Source organism: Pleurodeles waltl, chromosome 3_2 (assembly GCF_031143425.1).
Source record: "Pleurodeles waltl isolate 20211129_DDA chromosome 3_2, aPleWal1.hap1.20221129, whole genome shotgun sequence".
NCBI classification, from domain to species: domain Eukaryota; kingdom Metazoa; phylum Chordata; class Amphibia; order Caudata; family Salamandridae; genus Pleurodeles; species Pleurodeles waltl.
Window position 1 is genome coordinate 57,855,115 of NC_090441.1, and position 23,410 is coordinate 57,878,524.

Sequence of the window (23,410 nt, forward strand, 5' to 3'; positions counted from 1 at the left end):
AACTACAGTGAGGCACTAAGGATATTCAAATTCAACTTTTACACGAAGTATCATCTTGGTAACTAAATATTTTATGCCAAAGGCTGGTTATTACTTCTGCATTAGTACGCACAAACAAAACTTGACCCTCTGTTTCCAGTCAGCTATCTCTGAGATCGTGGACATGTGCTCAATTAACTGGAGTTCACATGGACAGATAGTAAAAGACAATTAGTCCATGTACATGAGTCACAATGGTGTAATTGTCAATTGTTGTGGACATCCTATTTTACTACCTCAAAGGAGATGACTGCTTGTTTCAAATTACACCCAGCAGCTCGATTGGAACAATTGGGAAGCATAATACCTTGAAACTTTTTTAGTTTTGTATTGTTAGTGTCTTTTGTTTTGTTTTGATAGGTGATTTGTTGTTGTTAAATAGAGACGAGGGACCAGATGTGCATATAAATTGTTATATGAATAATGGGAGAAGGGGCAGCGGAAAAAAGAAGAAAGTTCTATAATAACTAACGAAATAAGGTGTGTTCAGGTGAACAATTCATGTGTCACTGTTGAAGTAATAAGTAGATATTTATCCCTACTATATATGTATTATGTTGATGGTTTGTTATCCAGTCTAGATGTAGTGGGGTTATAGGGACTGGCCCCTTTGTTGTTTTTATGCTTGCTCAGATGAAAGCAGCTCAAAGAACTACCCAGATGCCCCAGCTGTAACTAATGTAGGTACAATACAAGTTGTATATCAGCAACCACAAAATCCGATGAAAGGTAGAGGTCGAGGAGTCCCTTTAGATTCTAGTATAGGAATTGGTGTAAATAGTCTAAAATGATCAACTCTCTGTCACATCTGCAATAAGCTGGGACACTGGAAGTGGGGATGCCATTTAAATCCAGCCAATCAGATCCAAAATGCAGGATTTGTGCCTTCTCAAAATAATAATCCCAATCAAATGCAGGGTGTACAAAGACCCAGGAGTCAAAATATTAATGTGCCCCAAGTTCCAATGATGCAAGTTCTTCAACCTCCGATGCCACAGCAGAATGCTGTTGGGTCGTATCAGCACATAAATAAGAGTTTGAGAATGAATGGAAATATGACACAGGATAATAATCTATTCCAACAGTGTCCCCTGTTTGATTTGAATGAGAGAAATAGCTCTGATCAGTCACCCTGACGGTTCCTGAGAGGGGACAAAGACTGCGTACTTGGTGTAACCTTGGGGGTGGGCCAGAGTTTACTATTCATAGATAGCGAGGTGGATGGCCATCCGTGTCATTCTTGATCGACATTGCTGCTGTTGCGTAGGCTCTCATAATTTTAATGAGACTACTGGATTTTGAGCAGCAGAATCGCCTGCGGTGTGGGAGACTAAGTCTAACCCACTACAGGTGACACCTGTCGCCCTAATCTGGGTTAATCTGGGTTTTGCGAGCTCATGACATAATTGATTTCTCAGGAAAACCGTGGTCACTCAGGTCTCATCCGTTTCTCTCAGTAACATTAGTTTCACATACACAATGATAAACAGAGGCAGTATATGTTTCAATAAGGTTTTAATGAAGCAACTGCATCTTAGATAGCAAAGCATGTACTGCAATAACTAGGACGATACAGCATGACAAGATTAAAAGTGTGACAAGGAGAGTAAAGCATAGAAATAACGCTACCATATTGTCAATACAGTCAATAGACTAATTCCTTCCTAGGCTTCTAATAGAGTACAGCATCTTAAGCTCTAATTCTGCCCTCCAGGTTCCCCTGGGAAGACATCATCCCCCATACCGAGCAAAGGCCCGAAGTCTGCATAAGCAGCTGTAGCGAAGCTGTCAGCAATCAGCATACAGTCGTGGTTCTCTGACTGGAATCTCCCTCTAGCATGTAAGGGACAGGTAAGTGTTTACATAATAAAACAGCTGATGTTCTGAGAAAATTTCCCTACGTAAGGATGTGTGTTTTTCTATGAATGTCAGAGACGAAACTCGTACCACATTCACCAGCAACCTATCTTACTGCAGCTTTGAAAGAAGAACAGAGTGAAAAAGAATGTCTTGTTTAAGAACACAGGCCCTCATTACAACACTGGCAGTCGGTGATAAAGTGGCGGTAATACCGCCAACAGGCCGGCGGTAAAAAAAATGGAATCATGACCACGGGGGAAACTGCCAACAGATACAGCTACTTTAATACTTTGACCGCCACGGCGGTAGCAACAAACACCACGGCGGTAACCGCCAACAGCCAGGCGGAAGACAATGTACCGCCCACTGCATTACAACCCGCCCATCCGCCAGCTTTTCCGGGGCGGTACCAACGCCATCAAAAGCATCGCTGAAACAGAACACAGAAGGGAAACGACTCACCTCTCGACACTCAAGGATGGACCACGACGCCATGGAGCCCGAGCTGCAGGTGTTCCCCATGCTGGTATATCTTCTCATACACCAGGAACATGAACGCCGGCGACAATGACCACCTTGAGTACTGCGCCTAGCACACAGGGGAGGGGGGGAGGAAAAAGAGAGTGACACACACACGCAACACGCAACACCCCCACCCCCACCCTCACCCTCACCCCCAACACTATACACACAAACACATGCAACAACATTACATATACACCCCGTAAACCTCTGGAATAACGCAAGGACAAAAGGAATGGAATAAAATGAGTGTAATATTAGTAAATTTAAGAAATACGTTCATAAAGAAAAAATTGCATGTACAAAATATACAATATATACAAAAGGAGGGACAATTCCCACTCAAAAATTGGCCGTGGCCCACTGGACCAAAACACATAGGCCAAGGCCACACTTGACTCCTGCCTCAATACGGAGAGAACAATGCAGGGGCATAAGGTCGAAAACACACAGGCACCTCAGGGGGATGGGGAATTGGGGGGCACCTCAGCCGGAAGATGGTACAATGCCACTGCTCCTGGAGGGGGCTCCATGCCCACTGCTTGGTCCTGGGGAGTACAAGGCCACAGTCTCTCAAGTGGGTGGTTTGCCCACTGCTTGTTCTTGGGGAGTGCAAGGCCACAGTCTCTCAAGTGGGTAGTTTGCCCACTGCTTGGTCCTGGAGAGTGCAAGGCCACAGTCTCTCAAGTGGGTGGTTTGCCCACTGCTTGGTCCTGGGGAGTGCAAGGCCACACTCTCCAGCGGGTGGTTTGCCCACTGCTTGGTCCTGGGGAGTGCAAAACCACAGTTTCTGGAGTGGATGCCTTCATCCACTGGTTCTGGAGGGGCCTTGTGCCCAATGTGCTTCATCCTGGCAAGGAGGGGCTGAGTGGATTCGTTCTTCCACTGGTTCTGGAGGGGTCCTTGTGCCCAGTGTGCTTCATCCTGTCAAGGAGGGGCTGAGTGGATGCCTTCTTCCACTGGTTCTGGAGGGGGCCTTGTGCCCAGTGCGCTTCATCCTGGCAAGGAGGGGCTGAATTGATGCCTTCTTCCACTGGTTCTGGAGGGGGCATTGCGCCCTATGATGCAGATGTTTTGGAGTGCAAGGTCACAGTCTCTCACCTGGGTGATACAACAACAGCTTTTGCGGGTGCCAGGACACACTGCAGCCCATGTAGTCACCACTAAACACTGCTCTCCGGCGGTGACGGCTGCTCAGTGTATGCCAGTTGCACTGCAGGTGGCGGTGCAGGCAGTGGTGGTGGTAGCCTCCAGGCCTTTACCTGCAGCCTCAGACGGCTGCCCACTGGGGCTGCTGCTGCTGGCAGTGGTGCTGCTGGCGGCGGGGCAGGTGGCGGTGCTGGCCGCGGTGCAGATGGCGGTGCTGGCTGCGGTGCAGGTGGCGCTGCTGGCAGTTGTGGTGGTAGCCTCCAGGCCTTTACCTGCAGCCTCGGCCAGCTGAAGTGCCATGGTTGGTGTTCTGTGCCCCTTCCTGCCCTTGGCAGATGGTGGTGCCTCCTTTTTCTGCCACCTGGAGTCTTTGACTTGGCCTTGCTGGCTGGTTGTGCTTCCTTCTCCTTGCTGACTGCTGTCCCCTTTTTGCCCTTGCCAGGTGGCAGACCCTTCTTGGCCTTGGCAGGTGTTGCTGGCACACTGGCTGGGCTGACGGGTGCCTCCTTGGAGCTTCTCACAGCTGCAGAAACCACAGTGGCCGTGGACTGGGTTCTGGCCACCCTGGCCCGAGGTGAAGGATGGGGGCGGGAGGGGTAGGGAATAGGTCAATGGTGGTGAGGAAAAGCTTCTTAGGGACACTGGGGCGGGAATAGGGTGAAGGTTTGGGAGTGGAGGAAGAGGGAGTGGTTGTAGGAGGTGTCAGTCTGCTGAGTTTGGGTACAGGTGCATGGGCTGGATGCTGTTGTGAGGTGGATGCCGGTTGGGTGGGTGTGTGCTTGCGTTTGTGTACTTTGGGAGGAGGGGTCACAGACACAGTGGGAGAGGACACAGGGGACGTGTGCATGGATGTGCGGGTGGTGACTACCAGTGAGGGGAGTGTAGTGATAGGCGTGCTGGTGATGGAGGTAGTGGATGAGGACGTAGTGCATTCAGGTGTGAGTGGAGACGCTCCTGGGAGGGGGTGGACGAGGAGGAGGAGGAGGAGGACACAGTGGAGGAAGTGGATTTTGGTGTGTCTGCATGGGGATGGTGCTTGTGTGAGTGCCTGTGAGATGAAGTGGGGTGCTTGTGTTTGCCTGAGCCACTTCTGTGTGTTGATTTGGGTAATTGCTGGTCTGAAGGTGTTCTTGGGATAGGCTGGGGTTGAGGGGATTGGGACTGGGTAGAGGAAGTTGGAGGGTAGAGGCTGGAGAAAGGGACAATGGCTGCCATCAGTGCGGAGGCCAGAGCCTGCAATGCTCTCTGTTGGGCCGCCACGCCAGAGTGAATGCCCTCCAGGTATGCCTTTGTTTGTTGCAAATGACCTGCTACACCCTGGATGGCATTCAGTATGGTTGACTGCCCAACAGAGAGGGATTTCAGGAGGTCAATAGCCTCCTCACTGAGGGAAGCAGGGCTGATTGGGGCAGGGCCTGAGGTGCCTGGGTCGAAGGAAATGCCCCCCTCCTGGGTGAGCGGGAACTGGAAACACGCTGAGGGGCTGCTGGGAGGGTGGTGCTGGTACAGGGGGTGACGGCTGTACCTGTTGTTGGGGTGGGCAAAGAGGTGTCCGCCACCGCCAGGGAGCTTCCATCGGAGGAGGAGTCGCTGTCGGTAGTGTCCTCTCTTGTTTCTGTCGTGGTGCTCCCCTCGCCCTCCATCTCACTGGTGCCCTCACAGTCGGTGGATTCGGCCTCCAGGCCCATGTGGGATGCAGCTCCCACCGTCGCCGGTGCCACTGCTCCTCCGCCAGATGATGCTAATGCACAGAAGGACAGGGTGACAAAACAAGAAGGGGGGGAGAGACAGAGGATACACTTGGTCAATGCCAGCAACAGTGCTACAGTTGGCATACACAACACATAGGGAACAGAGCTATGCACTAGGCCATGCACTACCAGTTACATTGCTAGTCACCAGCCCATGGGGTACAATGCCTAACGCCATTAACTGTACACCTGAAACCCACAGGACCCTGCCCAGTAGTAGATGCCCACTAACACTATTGGGGTTGGAGTGCATCTGGGGCCAGATGTAGGAAAGCTTTAGCGACTCGCAAACAGTGAAAAACGCCGTTTGCGAGTCGCTAAAGCCCATCTGGTATGTAGAAATGCATTTTGCGAGTCGGAACCGACTCGCAAAATGCATTTCCGAGTCGCAAATAGGAAGGGGTGTTCCCTTCCTATTTGCGAGTCGCACTGGTATGCAATTCCATTTGCGACCGCGAAAGCGGTCGCAAATGGACTCGCAGTTACCATCCACTTGAAGTGGATGGTAACCCAGTCGCAAACGGGAAGGGGTCCCCATGGGACCCCTTCCCCTTTGTGTCTGGCCTAAAAAATACCTTTTCAGAGCAGGCAGTGGTCCAGTGGACCACTACCTGCCCTGAAAAATACCGAAACAAAAGGTTTCGGTTTATTTTTCAAAGTGCAGCTCATTTTCCTTTAAGGAAAACGGGTTGCACTTTGAAAAAAAAAAACTGCTTTATTTAAAAGCAGTCACGGACATGGAGGTCTGCTGTTCCCAGCAGGCCTCCATCCCCGTGATTGCCCTGAATCGCTATGGGGTCTCAAATTGCGACCCACCTCATTAATATTAATGAGGTGGGTCTTTGCGACCCCATAGCGACTCGCAGAAGGTGTCTGAGACACCTTTCTGCATCCCAAATTGCGACTTACAATTTGCGAGTCGCAGGGACTCGCAAATTGCAAGTCGCAATTTGGGACTTTGCTACATCTGGCCCCTGACCTTGTCCATCATTGAACAACCCTACCATGTTCGCCCTGGCCTAGGGGCACCCACAGCCCACATCCCCCACCTAGGTAAAACCTTCATGTGCGCAGAGTCATGATTCTGATTCTGTACTCATCCCCTTGTGGCTACTGTGATACCTTTAAGTGCCCATCCAACTCAGGATAGGCCACCGCCAGGATGCGGAACATCGGGGGGTCAGTGTACAACGGGCACCCCTTCTTCATTGGGAGGCCAGCCCCAACCGGGCCATCTTCCTTGCCCAGCAGCGCAGGTTCCTCCCACCGTTTGCGGCAGTGGGTGCTCCGCCTGTCAAAGACCCCCGGGTCCACACCTCCTTGGCGGTGGCACGCCAAATACCCTTTTTCTCATGGGCATTGATCTGCAGAAAAAATACAGCAGAAAAGGGATTAGTCATACCGTCCGGACTGTCACACTCATGGCCCACCACATCCCTCCCATCCCCTTACGCACATACATTCCCTACCATACATGCAGCACTCTGCCCAGGACCCCTCAGAATCCACCCTACATGGGGCTTACACACACAGCAATCCATACATTCATGGGCCACGCATCATGCTCACAGTGTACTTACCTCTTTGTCTGGAGGACCATAGAGTAAAGTGTACTGGGGTAGAACCCCATCCACTAATCTCTCCAACTCCTCCGAAGTGAAGGCGGGGGCCCTTTCACCAGACACTCAAGCCCTTGTTGTTTCCAGACACAGGTCACAGTAGCACTTGCAGTGTAGGTCCTCTCCTGTTGAAGGTCAAGTAGCAAGTGAGTGAACAGATAGAAAATGGCGGTCACCTCCGCGGCTGTGCGTACCGTCACTGCCGGCGTACATCACCATTGGCTCCTGGAACCCATAGGGCCAATGATAACCAATGCGATGTTGCGTGGCGGTCATCGACCGCCGACCGCAACAGTGCACAACGCCAGCGGAATTACCTCATTTCCACTTGTCCCTCCTCACAGGTCAGGCAGCCGCCATTTCAGGGGGGCACAGGCCCTGGCACCTAACTGTGTCACAGCAGACATTGGCACATCAACTAACTCTCGAGTTCACATACTGTTTCTGTAAATGAAGAAATGCATATTAATATTGACATATGTCTGAACATGACCCTCTGCTCACCGTTTTTCACCCTAGAGTTCAACCGCTGAGGATGAACAGGATATGGAGATGTCCCCCCGTGTACAGACTCCTGGTGGACCTGGCGACAATGGAGGACAGGCACATTAACCTGACCTACAGACTTGATAGGTCCACAATCCAAGAGCTGTGTGCCCAATTGGAGCCAGACCTGATTTCAGCTATCCACCAGCCCACAGGTATCCCCCCTCTATTGCAGGTCCTGTCAGTGCTCCATTTCCTGGAAAGTGGTTCCTTCCAAATGTGCTGACCAGAGTGTTGTCTGCCCTGTTGAAACACATGCACAGCTACATTGTAATCCCCCAGGTGAAGGATTTGGCCACAGTGAAGGCTGACTTTTATGCACTGGGACATATCCCCCAAATCATTGGTGCCATTGATGATACACATATTGCATCTGACCCCCCCCCCCCCCGGAGAAATGAACAAGTGTTCAGAAATAGGAAAAGCTTTCAGTCTCTGAATGTGCAGATGGTGTGTTCGGCAGACCGGTACATCTCCCATGTCAGTGTCAAGTATCCTGGCTCTGTGTATGATGCTTATATCGTGAGGAATAGCAGTATTCTATATGTGATGTCTCAACTCCAGAGGCACAGGGTGTGGCTAATAGGTAAGCCTATGGTCCCCACCCAGTTGATGTAGGTATATGGGTGTGGGTTTGGCCCTAAGGGTGAGTGTGTGGCTAACAGGTATCCCTCAAATATTTGCAGGTGACTCTGGTTACCCCAACCTCTCATGGCTACTGACCCCAGTGAGGAATGTCAGGACAAGGGCAGAGGAACGTTACAATGAGGCACATGGGCAAAGAAGGAGGATAATTGAGAGAACCTTTGGCCTCCTGAAGGCCAGATTCCGGTGCCTCCATCTGACAGGTGGATCCCTGAACTACTCACCCAAGAAGGTGTGCCAGATCATCGTTGCATGTTGCACAACCTGGCCTTGAGACGCCAGGTGCCTTTTCTGCAGTAGGATGAGCCCGGGGATGGTCGTATGGCAACGGTGGAGCCTGTGGACAGTGACGAAGAGGAGGCAGAGGAAGAAGATGTGGACAACAGAAGTACACTGATTCAACAGTACTTCCAGTGACACACAGGTAAGACACTGTAACTTCACCTTCCATTGCAGTTTTATGTTTGACATTGAACATGGCAGCCTGATTTCCCTATTTCTATGGCCACTTACTGTACCCTTTGTCATCTCTATTATCAGATCTCTGTGCCACACTCTGGCTCCTGGTGTGTTTACGCCTGCCCACTGCAGGTCATACCTATGTAAATATTACAGTACATTTGATTTGCAATGTTTAACGTTTGTGAAAGTAATACATTTGTCATAGAATTCACAGACTCAATACCTGAATTTGTTCCAAGGGTGTTTATTTATGTGCAAAGAAGTGTGGGGGTATTGAAATGGGCTGTGTTGCTGATGGAGGAAAGTCCAAGGTAGAGTCCATTCTATTTGTATCCCAGGTGCATTGTCCAAGGGGGCATAGGAAGTGGAGCAATGGCAGTTCAAGGTGGACAGGGTGACAGAGTGGGACAGAGGGTGACAATCAGGAGAGTCTTATTTCCCGGCAGAGGTCTTGGCAATGTTCTCTGGCTTCTGCCTGGATCACAGGGACCGTTTGCGTGGTGGTTCTCCTTCTGTAGGGGGTGGGGTGCTGGTGGCCTGTTGTTCCAGTGGTGGGGCCTTCTGTCCACTAGCGCTGGCAGAGGTGGAGGGCTGTTCTTCGGTTTGGCTAGTGTCAGGGGCCCTTTGATGTGCCACTGCCTCCCTCATGGTGTTGGCCATGTCTGCCAGCACCCCTGCAAGGGTGACCAGGGTGGTGTGGATGTCCCTCAGGTCCTCCCTGGTCCCCAGGTACTGTCCCTCCTGCAGCCACTGTGTCTCCTGCAGCTTGCCAGTATCTGGCCCATGGTCTCCTGGGAATGGTGATATGATCCCAGGATGTTGGTGAGTGCTTCCTGGAGAGTCGGTTCCCTGGGACTGTCCTCCCCCTGTCGCACAGCAGTCCTCCCAGCTTCCCTGTTGTCCTGTGCCTCTGTCCCCTGAACTGTATACCCACTGCCACTGACCACAGGTCCCTGATGATCGTCCTGTGTTTGTGGGGTTGCCTGGGGTCACTGTAGTGGTGGACGCACTGCTGATTGATGTGTCCTGAGGACAGAGGGATGGGCCCGCTGGGTGGATGCTGTACTGGTGTTTCCTGAAGGGGAGGCTCTGTGGTGGGTTGGGACTGTGGCTGGGTAACCGACTGTCCAGAGGTCCCTGATGGGCCAGGTTGGTCATCGTGATCCAGGCGTGCAGAGCTGCTGTCATCACTGTGGGCCTCTTCTGTGGGGGGACTGGATGTGGCTGGCACCTCCTCTCCGGTGAAGTTGATTGGGAGTCCAGGGGGGGATGTAAATGCAGTGTTATTGTATCTGCGTGTCCCATCTTGTGCATGGATATGTTTCCCTCTATGGTTGTTATTAGAAAGGCAGCTTTGGCTTGTGTAAGTTGTGCTTGGTTTGGCTATGTAATTTTCACTAGTGTGCGTGCTTTGGTGATGGGTGTCCATGCAGGTCTGTGATGGGGGTCCATGCATTGGTGTTGCATGGTGGGCTTGGTATTGGAATGGGTGGGTTGTGATGGTGGGGTATATGTGAGGTGATGGAGTGATGGGAGTGAGGGTAATGGTGAGGGTATGTGATGGTATGCAGGTATGGTTGGGGATTAAGAAGTAAAGATTTGACTTACCAGAGTCCAGTCCTCCTGCTACTCCTGCTAGGCCCTCAGGATGCATGATCGGCAAGACTTGCTCCTCCCATGTTGTTTGTTGTGGGGGAAGAGGTGGGAGTCCACCGCCAGTCCTCTGTACAGCTACCTGGTGTCTTGCTACCACGGAACACACCTTCCCTGTAGGTCGTTCCACCTCTTCCTGATGTTACCCCTTGTTCTGGGGTACTGTCCCTCGGCGTTGACCCTATCCACAACTCGCCGCCATAGCTCCGTCTTCCTGGCAATGGACGTCTGCTGCACCTGTGATCTGAATAGCTGTGGTTCTGCCCGGATGATTTACTCCACCATGACCCTTAGCTTCTCCTCTGAGATCCTGGGGTGTCTTTGTGGTGCCATGGGTGTAGTTTGAGTAATATGTGTGAGGGTGTGTGGGGTGATGTTTTGGGGTGTGTGCTGTGAGGTGCGTGGATGGTGTATGGGTGATGGTGTTTTATGGCTCAGATTCAGTGGGTGCTCCTGGCTTGTCTCTCTCTCTCACTTGCCAAAATGTTTGGGTCGTAAAGGGTTGTGGGTATTGTGGGTGTGTGTTTTATATTGGTGTGGGTGTGGTGTGTGTATGTGTGTCAGATGTGTGTATTTTGAATTGTCCAATGTGGTGTTGTTTTGTATGTGTGTGTGTATTTTGAGTGCGGCGGTGTGTACCGCCAATGGTTTACCGTGGTTGAATGACCACTGCAGTGATTCGTGGGTCATGATGCTATGGGCGTGTTTCTGTTGGCGTAACGGTGTGGGTTTTTGTACTGCCAGTTTATCATTGACCTTTGGTCTGGCGGACTTGTGTGGGTGTCTGTATAGTGGCGGATTTCTCTGTGTGGGTCATAATACCTGCAGCGGTCTACCGCCGCAGTCACGGTATGTTGGTGGCAGTCAGCATGGCGGTAGGCGGCAATTACTGCCAGGGTTGTAATGAGGGCCATAGTGCTGGCCTACAGAAGAACAGCTAGACAGAGAGAAAATAAAACAAGATCATAAAAGTGGCTATGGTAAGAATAATAAAACAAAGCTGAATAAAATATATCTAGGTTAAAGTGCACAGCGGCAGGCCTAGTACGCTAAAATAACATGCATGGAGCTATAACTAAAATGACTACACAACAGTGCTACCAGTTCTATTCTGAGAACAGTAGAAGTCCCAAACCTACCCCTCTCTGGAAAAACAGTCCAAGTTGTTGGGATAGAGAATAAACAAATGACAGCTCAAATACTGCCCGAGTCGCAGTGAAAATAGGATCTTTTCAGAAGAAACGCAGGTTTATAATATGTTATCACAGTCCAGTGAATCTCTTAGAACAAGATTTGCTATAAGAATTGAACTGTGCTATCTTGTGCCCTCTTACGGGGGCCCCTGCCGTGCCCATGCCATGGGGCATAAGAGGGCCCGCAAAGTATTTCAGTGTCTGCTAAGCAGACACTGAAATACGCGACGGGTGCAACTGCACCCGTCGCACCCCTGCAACTACGCCGGCTCAATTCTGAGCCGGCGTCCTCGTTGCAGGGGCATTTCCTCTGGGCCGGCGGGCGCTCTTTTGGAGAGCGCCCGCCGGCCCAGAGGAAATGTCTGAATGGCCGCCGCGGTCTTTTGACCGCGGTGCGGTCATTCAGCGGCGGTACCTTGGCGGACGGCCTCCGCCGTCCGCCAAGGTCAAAATGACCCCCTATGTGTCTTCAGAAACCAAGTAGTAAATACATAATTGTACAGGATCTTAGGAAAATAAATAACATTGTTGTTCCTTGTGTTCCTGTGTTATCAAATCCAGCTGTGATATTGTTTCAGATTTCATGTGCGGCTGAGCGGTTCACTTTCACTGATTTGTTTCAAGGCTTCTTTTCAATACCATTGCATGAGAACAGTCTGTTCCTCTTTGCATTCCACCTTCGTAATAGGATTTTCCCATGGTGCCCCACAAGGGTATACTGAGTCTCCATCTATTTTGAATATGATTCTGAAGAGAAATCTGGGTACTCTGGTCATGCCCTGCAATTCAGTCCTGATCCAGTACATTGACGACATAATGGTGATGTTGAATACGCAAGAAGCCTATTGACAGGATACAATTGTGTTACTGAACCACCTCACTAAAAATGGACATAAAGTATCCCTAGGAAAGTTACAATATTGTCATAAATTTGTCCAATATATTGGACACCACATTGAAAAAGGAGTGACAAAAGTGTCACAAGAGAATTTCAGCTATTCTGAAAAGGAGTCTGCCAACTACTCAAACAGAAATCAGGATATTTATGGGAATGGTGGGCTACTGTAGACTGTGGATACCCAACTTTTTTCTGGTGGGGCCCAAGCCTTTACAGAGGCTGACACACAAGGATTTGCCTAATCCATTACCATGGGATAACAATTGTCTTATCGCTTTTCTAGAGCTGAGAGAATTACTATGTCATGCCCTGGCTCTAGGTGTCCCCGATTATAACAAATAATTTGGACTTTTCAGCAGTGAGAGGAAGGGCTGTGCTCTCTCAGTGCTAATTAAAATGTATGGAAATGCTAAGAGACCTGTGGCTTATTTTTCCACCATGTTAGATTCTGTTGCTTCTGCATTGCCTGGCTACCTTAATTTGGTAGCTGTGGTCAGCACTAGTATAGAGATGTTTGAAAATATTGTTGTGGGTCATCCAATAACTGTGTATGTTCCCCATTCAGTTGAGCTTTTGTTGATGAGAACCAGAACACAATACCTTACAAGTAGTCAACCTACTAAGTATGAACAAATTATTTTGGCAGCAGAGAATATGACTGTCAAATGTTGTGAGATTTTGAATCCTGCTACCCTGTTGCCAGTATTGGGTCAGGGAAGCAATGAAGATTGTGAAGGGCACCATGATTTTCTTGATGTTACTGAACTGTGCACCAAGTCGAGACCAGAAATACAAGATGAACCATTATCTGAATCTGATTTAGTCCTTTATGTTGATGGTTCATGTTTGAGAGACAATAGAGGAAGTATGAGAGCAGCTTATGCTGTGTGTACTCTTTCTGCAGTTCTTCAAGGTTCTTGGCTTCAAGGAATGTTTGAATGTTTTCTGCTGAAGTGGCTGAACTGATTGCTCCCATTAGGGCATGTTGTGTTTCTGATCAATTGAAAGTGACAATCTTTTCAGATAGTCAATAAGGCTTTAGTGTTGTTTATGACTTCGGACAACTGTGGTCCCAGAGGGGCTTTATGATGGCCTCTGGATCTCTGATCTGGAATTGCGAACAAGTGAGAAATCCGCCCAAACAAGTCGCAGTGGTCAAGTGCCATCCACATCGTTCTGGAAATGATCATGTGTCTTTGGGCAATAGGTATGCAGAGGAGGTTGCAAAATACTGTGCACACAATGTCTGTATATTTAATGGTGAATTAACAAATGAGGAAATGGGTGAGACTAACTTCATCCTCTTGTTGACAACAGCTGATACTTGGGATGAAGGGAGGAGGAGGAGGAAGTGGCTGAGCAGGAGCAACAGAGGTGGGTCAGAGCAGGTTGTGATGACATTTGGGTTTCAGTGGTTGGATGAACAGTGTTGCCAGTTTGTTACCTCCTATGACTAGACATTTCCATGGTCCAGCACACATTGGTAGGGATGCTATGGTGAGCTTGTTCAGACAGAACAATGTTGGGAAAAGAACTGCAGTCACATTCAGTCACATAGGAAGGTCAGGAGGACCTTCTAACAGGATACAGATGGACTTAATTGAGTTGCTTGTGTACAATAAATAGAGATACATTTTGGTCGATGCATCTTTTCTCATTGGGTTGAAGCATGACCAACTAGACGAAATGATAGTCTCATTGTGACCAAACTGTTGTTGGGAGAACTCATTCCAAGATTTGGCTTCCCGACTTCTTTGGAATCAGATCAAGGAACTCATTTCAATAATGAGGCCCTGAAATTAGTGTGCACAGCATTGCAAATGGAACAGAGGTTATATTGCAGCTATAGACTGGAGGCTTCTTGTCTTGTGGAGCAGGTGAATGGCATACTGAAATCCAGCCTGGCAAAAGTGTGTTCTTTGGTATCTTCAATGTGGCCTGATGCTCTGCCTCTTGTGCTGATGATTCTTTTAAATGTACCTGACCAAAAGACTTGACTGTCCCCCTGTCCACTCACAATAGATGGGTGATGAGACTGTCAGCGATTCCTGCAAATGCACTTGTGAATATTACTGATGATATGGTCCTAGATTATTGCAAAGGACTAGCTAATATGGTGCGTTCTGTGTCTTTCCAGGTCGGAGCGGTCACAGCCCGCCACATCAGGAATAGTGTCACGACCTCAGTCCCAGTGATTGGGTTGTGGTAAAGAAACATATCAGACAGACATGTTTGGAACACCATTGGCGTGGACCATACCAGGTGATCCTGGTCACAACGACTGCTGTGAAGTGTGGAGTTCTCCCAACTGGATTTATGCTTCCCATGCTTGCAGAGTTGAACATCCCCTTTATACAACAGCACCTGTTCCCAAAGAACCAGTGTTGCAAGAAACACAACATGAGCAGGCTAGACAAGTTGTCGGGGGACCAAACTGTGCCGGAAGCAGCACTTGATCGAAGGGGGTCTTGAGTAAGTAAAGACTGATTCTGAAACAGAAACAACTGAGTCTTGTCCTGTGGTGAATGAGTCAAACTCAGAATCAAACCCTGAAGAAGGAACAAGTGCTGGAAGAAAGTGAGTGGAAGCTGGAGACCAATGGCCCAGAAGGAAGGAAAGAGGGAAAGTGAGTTTGCGTAAAGGACGTGTGCCACGGACGATTGCTGAAGAAATTGAGATTTCTGACGTAGGTGAAAGTGAAGGCAAAGGTGCGGCAGTCAGAAGATCAAAAGAACAAGATTGCTCAGTTGTAGGTATTCTTCACTGCAGTGCATCTACTTTGCAAATGACACAAATCGAGAGTTCTGGGAATATTGGGATTGAGTTGTGTCTTGAATTTTTGTTGCCTTTGACGAACTTGGGGTCAGATTAAAGAAAAGTGGCGCTGCATCCAATTCAGTGCCACTTTTCTTGCGCCCCTTAGCGCCCCCCCTAATGCCACCATGTTTGCGCCATATTTAAGATAGGGCACACCATGGCAGAAGTTAGGGAACTAGTGTTAAATGTTTGGACGCTAGTTTGGTGCTTGCCAGGATTAGCGTAAATTTTTTTAACGCTAATTCTGCAAAGCACTGCAAAGCACATTGAGGTCCATTATGAAAAATGGCACACCTCCTTTTATCACCTGCTCTGTGCAGGCGATAACAATGCCGCAAAAAATGGTGCAAATAAATCTTTTCGATTTTTTTGCGCAACTTTTTCAGCCCACCCCTAACGCGGAAATTCTCCCTTCCATACATTATGCCTGGCGCATAATGTGGCACAAGGGGTTACAAAGTGGTGCAATACAAGCATTGCAGCTTTTTCGAAATATTGTGATTTTTTAATCCTAATGCCACATTAGCATAATAAAATGACGCTAATGTGGCACTAGAGCTTCCTAAATCTGGGGCTTGGTTTGTGTAAATATTAGAGCCATATACATTGCTAAGGATAGAGAATTTGGAAGATTTCCTAGGCCCTAGCAGAAGAAGGAGAGTGGTCATTTAGAAGAACACGGAGCAGGTCTAAGGGAGTCTCACGAAGATTTTACCATTATTGATTAATGAACTTTAACTTCTGAACAGTATTTGCAATGAAGAAATATTTAGCTGCTTATTTGACAGTAGATCTGACTCTGAAGATGTAATGGAGCCAAATCAGAAAAATAGATGTAGATACATAATAGGTGCCTTATTGCTTATTTTTGTGTGATATTAATAGTATTGTTGATAGGAGCATTTTCTTTGACACCTTCTGTAGAGAAGAAGTTACTTCCTAATGTTCCCCCCAAACTCTTAGCTCTTAATACAATAATCTTTCTATGTTAGACAAGAAAACATTACTCTTGGATGAGTCTAGATGAGATTATTCAGCAAATGTATATTTTAAGCTGCTATATGAGTATATTAATACAATAAATGATAGGGACTACTACGTGTGTATGCAGTTACCTGCTTCTGTGTCAGAGGGTCTCATCACATCCCATTATCTTATGGTATTTCCAGTAGTTTGTTATTGAGTATATCTTACGGTGAGGGAAGCTTTCAATATTATTTTTCATATTATGACCTAGTGTTGCCAGAAGTTCCTTTGTTTAAGCATCTGAACAAGAATCCTTATTTTAAAGGCACAGAAATTGCAGTAAAGTACTTTATATCATTGAAGCCTTTGTACATTGCATACACACAGACACAATTTGACTTGTTCCATGACTGAGATAAAAAAGAATTTCCTGAATTTAGTAGAAGATCGAAGGAGGGAATTATAATCCATATCCAAAACAGATAAAGACCTTAGAGCAAAACGCAAATGGAGGAAGGAAGAAATAGAACATGAAGTGCAAGGGAATATACCACCTTTAAATTTAGATTGGCAACACAAAGGGAAATTGTGGATACACATTAATCAGAGCTATATAGATCCATTATTTCTAAGAAAGAGTGATTGGGAACATGTTTTGATGTCAGAGGAAAGAGTGAATTTGTTTTGGATGTGAAAGACCCTGTGATTCCTGTAGTGTATTTCATCTGTGGACAGTATGCATCTTTTAAGTTGCCAAAAGGATTGCATGGTATGTTTTATCTAGCAATAGTGTTTCCAAATATCCATCATATGGAACATCTTAAAGATCTTGTGTGGAAGTCGAAACCCAGAACAGACGAGGAACTAGTGCTGCTGAAATAGTAGGAGATATTTTTGGTGCATTGATTCCAATAGTAGGAGTGATTCTGAAAGACCAAAGATTAGAAAGTTGTCTACAATAGTGGATAAGCTAGCTACTAGCACAGCAAATTCATTGTTGTTGGTAACCACAGAGATGGTGGCAATAAGATCAGTGGTTTTACAAAATTGACTTGCGCTGGATTTGTTGCCCGCAAAAGAGGGCAGAGGCTGTTGGATACTGAAGGTTCAGCAATGTTGTACTCATTTTCTGGACGAGAGTAAGGATTTGCAGAAGTATATCCAGAATATTTCAGGGTTGACAAAGGATTAGAAGGTGTTGGAAGCAACAGGTACATAGGAAGCAATTGAATAAAGATTTTCTGCTACAGGCATATGGTTGGGAAACTTGGGAAGTGGAGTTATATATTTTATTTTGAATCCATTGTTGATTACTTAAATAGTGGCATTAGTTCTGTTGGTTGGATATAAGGTTTTCCAGGGAACGAAGATTCAGAAATGTAGAAAGAGAACAGAGGTTGAGATAGAAGACATGCAGTGTGAATATTACGATGATATGAAACATTTGGAGGAGTCCAGGCCAAAGCTGTTTAGGATGAAGAGGTTTTAGAGAGTTTCATTCAAGAATAAAGTAGGTTTATGATGACTTAATACGTCATCAGAGGGAGGGTGGAGAGGGCATAACTTGGCTGTGCTAATATGTCTCATAAATGTGAAATAAAGGAGTGGCTATTTTCCTATGTAAACATTTGTAAGTGGCTTTTTAAAATAACTTGATGCACTCAAATACTTACAAGCAAAGTGCTCTTTTTATGGAAACCACATTTATTAATAGTTTTGCAAATATGCATATGTTATAGTATTTTAGAAACAATATTTTTATAATCATATTATTTACACTATGAGAAGCGTGTGGAAAATCATTTAAACTAAAAGCGTATTCATGTTTATTTTAGCTTGGCCAGAGTGAAGGCCTGAATACTTCTTTGCATTTCTAACCTTCAACATGAAAGCTTGTTTATCGCATACCTTTCTATGCTGCAGGTGTTGTGCTATGAATCTCGGGGGAAATGAAGAGCCTATTGTAAAGGAGAGATAAGGGAGCCTGAGAATAGATGTTACCAAGGAGGAGGAGTACCCTAGTTGGCAGTAACTCTCCTCTGACATTTCGAGTGTGAGGGTCCACCAAGGTCAAATAAAAACAACTTGAAAGGACAAAGACACCAATTTAAATGTGTGATTTGTAACTTTGTTTTTCAGTAGAAAGGTTTGGCTGTGATGTAAGCCACTGGAAGATTCAAGACGTAAGTGTGGCAAAGCTAAGTTGTATTAGATCAGATTCTCCTTGCCCCTTGATCAGAGCGGACCTCTCTGAGGTACAGACCTCACATTTTTTTTCTAAGTGACTTTATGCTACTCATGCCTCTCTTGACAGAAATTCTACAGCAGTTTTGTTGTGCTGACCTTTTTCTCTGAATATCATAGATATTAAGATAGCTAGGAATCTAGATTTAATGGTTAGGTAGGAAAACTTCGATTTGGATGTAACGCATTAGATGCTTTTTCTCTTTTTCAGCATTATCGATATTGAAATATTGGTTATGCACATGCTGATTAAATTCAATGTAGTTCAATGCTTTAATTCTCTTTTAGTGATTTTGTATGCCTATAATATGGTTTTGAGACTCATTCATGTAAGTATGTAATAAAGCCCTTTGTATTTTATTTGGTCTCTGAAATTCAATACCTGGCCAAAGGATTATGCTGCAATTTATATTGAGAAATTTTAATGTGTGTCTTCAAACCCCTGGAACTTGGAAAAAGATTAATCGGACCCCGGATCTTGAAATAGTGCCCAGAGCCAGATCAGAAGTGAGGAACTGTTGCGAACTTCCTTTGCTTTGTTATGGCCTTCTTGCACAAAAATGAGTACCATATCTGCAAAATTAGTGCCTACTTTTCTATTTTTGGCGCAAGTCCCAGGAGGCAGGTGTCGGGTGTTGCATATTGACTATAGTTGATAGTTTTATTAGTTGTTTCATGAATCTTGTCCTAAATTGAGAAATTACACTGCATTTGCATATCATATGGAAGTAATCTGCTCTCTCTCTGGCAGTGTGGGCACCCAGTAAACCCATAAGACAGTTGTTTACTTACGTTGTGTTTCTTATGTTAGGAGATATTTATGCTGTGCAGTTAATACTATTGAATCTGTTGGAGACTACAGAATAATACACGTCATGGGATGGTGCCTTGCAGATAGTTTTCCAGAGAGACAGAAAACATGTCCCAAGTGCCAGAATTCCTACTTAAACAGCAAACATTTGAATTATGAGATTGCTACAGAGGAGGGGCTGCACTAAAAAAAATCACTGCAATTTGATGACCAATGTAAGCATCAGGCAGACCTTATAACAATGTGTCTGAATAGCAAGGTACAATGCTTGGACTTCATTTAGGGGTCACCAGGGGTCGTAGCTGCAACCCCAGGCTTGTCCTTTGTGACCCCTGGCCTCAGAGGTGAAAAAATTAGTGCCAAGAACAAAGTGGTGGCTTGCATTACAAGCGTCAGGCTCCAACCTCCTTTTCTACTCATTTTCTTTTACATTAATAGTGAATAATAATCTATCATTCACTATTAATGTAATAAAAAAAGTGAAACAGCAGGACCTGGAACGAAACCCCCACTGGCATCCTAGGTAAGTGAATTGAAATACTTTTCACTATATTTTATATGTGGGTGCTACAGAGTTCGGTAAGAGTGTGTATGTGTGCGCATGTATATTAGTATGTGGGATAGTGCATGTGTGTGAAGGCGTGTGAGTGAGAATGTACAGGTGGGTCAGAGTAAGAGTGAGAATGAGTGAGTTAGGTCAAGAGCTGGTGCAAATATTGTGACGTCATGAGGGTTAAGGTCATACAACATCACTTCCAGTGACATCATTAAGGTTAAAGGGTGACGGATGTCACTTCCGCTACCCCTGGTATTTTAGTGAATTAACGCCCATGGTACAATGTAGGAACATTGGTTCTCAGCTGGAAAAGCAAAATAAACTGTCATGCTATTGAAAGAGACTTGGCAAAGGGTGGACAGTGCCTTTATAGTGACAATGATTCTGAATTGTGGAGGAGACAGCATGGCAGCATGAATCCCAATATTAACCTCTTAGCTGCTGGGCCTTCCCCCCCCCCCCCCCAGTGCTGAGCCCTTTTTTGGCTATTTGGGGTGGTTCGCGCTTAGGCCTTCATAACTTTTTGTCCACATAAGCTATCCACGCCAAATTCGCGTCCTTTATTTCCAACATCCTAGGGATTCTAATGGTACCCAGAGTTTGTGGTTTGCCCTGGAGGAGACCAAGAAATTAGCCAAAATACAGTGAAAATTTTGTTCTTTCCCAAAAAATTTGAAAAAAGGGCTGCCGAAGAAGGCTTGTGGTTTTTTCCCTGAAAAGCCATCAACAAAGGGTTTCTGGTGCTGAAATCGCCATCTTCCCACCTTTCAGGAACGGGCAGACTTGAATCAGACAACCACTTTTTTCAACACAAATTTGGCATTTTACTGGGACATACCCCATTTTTACAATTTTTGGTGCTTTCAGCCTACTTCCAGTTAGTGACAGGAATGGGTGTGAAACCAATGCTGGATACCAGACAGCTAAACATTTCTGAAAACTAGATAAAATTCTGAATTCAGCAAGGGGTCATTTGTGTAGATCCTACAAGGTTTTCCTACAGAAAATAACAGCTAAAATAAAAAAATATTGAAATTGAGCTGAAAACAACAGCCATTTTTCTTTATGTTTTACTCTGTAACTTTATCCTACGATGTCAGATTTTTTAAAGCAATATACTGTTATGTCTGCTGGACTCTTCTGGTTGCGGGGATATAAAGGGCTTGTAGGTTCATCAAGAACCCTAGGTACCCAGGGCCAATAAATGAGCTGCACCCTGCAGTTGGTTTTCATTCTATACTGGGTATACAGCAATTCATTTGCTGAAATATGAAGAGTGAAAAATAGGTATCAAGAAAACCTTTGCATTTCCAAAATAAGCTCAAGATAAGATTTTGAGGAGCAGTGGTTATTTGCACATCCATGAATTCCGGGGTGCCCATACTAGCATGTGAATTGCAGGCCATTTCTCAAATATACTCCACAAAGTTTACACACAGTTCCAAAATCAGAGAAAAAAAGAGATCGAGGGTTATAGTGGTAAAGACAGGTTTCCAGAGACAAAAAAAGGGGGGGAAGCAATATGCTTGAAGCAAGAGCCCTCACTCACCGTCCGGTGACATGCTTCATCATAGGGCTATGCTCCTCGTCAGGCCGGCACTGCAATGCCTGACGGGCCCCACAAAGGGGCTCTTTGCCGGAGATCTTTTAGGCAGTTGGTGTAGAGCCGGTCAGATGAAAAAAAGAAGAAAGAGGATTGGTATGGAAGAGATTAAAAATGACTAGGGGTAAAAAATTTATTTATTCAGATATTTAAACCCCTGGCATAGTTAAAAACATCGTTTTAGGGATATAGTAAGTTAATGTATACAATCCCTCGAAATTATAACAATTTTCACTAGAAATTCAAGTAAAAAAAGGGTACAAAAAAGAGTATACAGAATCACTGTGATACTCAATCAAGGGGTCAACATGTTTCTCGCTATATTGAGTTGAAATTGATCTCATGCGATTCATCAGGACCTATTTACGTACCTAATCCTTTATGAAAACTGCTTTGTGCATTAATTTATTCAAAACCCTCCAAGTATTACTGGTGGGCTCCCTCAGGGAGGTGGCAGGCTCTAAATTCCATTATGAATTGATATCGAACCACAAAAGTTGGTTCACCTGTGAGCCGTCTCCTTCCCCGGAACACCAACAATCATGTTGACCCCTTGATTGAGTATCACAGTGATTCTGTATACTCTTTTTTGTACCCTTTTTTTACTTGAATTTCTAGTGAAAATTGTTATAATTTCGAGGGATTGTATACATTAACTTACTATATCCCTAAAACGATGTTTTTAACTATGCCAGGGGTTTAAATATCTGAATAAATAAATTTTTTACCCCTAGTCATTTTTAATCTCTTCCATACCAATCCTCTTTCTTCTTTTTTTCATCTGACCGGCTCTACACCAACTGCCTAAAAGATCTCCGGCAAAGAGCCCCTTTGTTGGGCCCGTCAGGCATTGCAGTGCCGGCCTGACGAGGAGCATAGCCCTATGATGAAGCATGTCACCGGACGGTGAGTGAGGGCTCTTGCTTCAAGCATATTGCTTCCCCCCCTTTTTTTGTCTCTGGAAACCTGTCTTTACCACTATAACCCTCGATCTCTTTTTTTCTCTGATTTTGGAACTGTGTGTAAACTTTGTGGAGTATATAATTGGGAGAAATACACACTGGACCAGGAGATATTCGTTTTTTCTCCAAATCTCCCGTTCTGCCCCTCCTTTTTTGAAATTGAACATTTCTCAAATAGACATCTTTTTTACACACTCTCTTATATTTGGAAGGAAAAAATTTAGAGAAAGATAAGGGGCAATAACACTTGTTTTGCTATTCTATGTTCCCCCAAGTCTCCCGATAAAAATGATACCTCACTTGTGTGGGTAGGCCTAGCGCCCGCGACAGGAAATGCCCCAAAACACAACGTGGACACATCCCATTTTTTTGACAGAAAACAGAGCTGTTTTTTGCAAAGTGCCTAGCTGTGGATTTTGGCCTCTAGCTCAGCCGGCACCTAGGGAAACCTACCAACCCTGTGCTTTTTTTAAAACTAGAGACTTAGGGGAATCCAAGATGGGGTGACTTGTGGGGCTCTGACCAGGTTCTGTTATCCAGAATCCTTTGCAAACCTCAAAATGTGGCTAAAAAAACACGTTTTCCTCTCATTTCGGTGACAGAAAGTTCTGGAATCTGAGAGGAGACACAAATTTCCTTCCACCCAGCGTTACCCCAAGTCTCCCGATAAAAATGATACCTCACTTGTGTGGGTAGGCCTAGCGCCCGCAACAGGAAATGCCCCAAAACACAACGTGGACACATCCCATTTTTTGACAGAAAACAGAGCTGTTTTTTGCAAAGTGCCTACCTGTAGATTTTGGCCTCTAGCTCAGCCGGCACCTAGGGAAACCTACCAAACCTGTGCATTTTTAAAAACTAGAGACCTAGGGGAATACAAGATGGGGTGACTTGTGGGGCTCTGACCAGGTTCTGTGACCCAGAATCCTTTGCAAACCTCAAAACGTGGCTAAAAAAACACATTTTCCTCACATTTCAGTGACAGAAAGTTCTGGAATCTGAGAGGAGCCACAGATTTCCTTTCACCCAGCGTTCCCCCAAGTCTCCCGATAAAAATGATACCTCACTTGTGTGGGTAGGCCTAGCGCCCGCGACAGGAAATGCTCCAAAATAC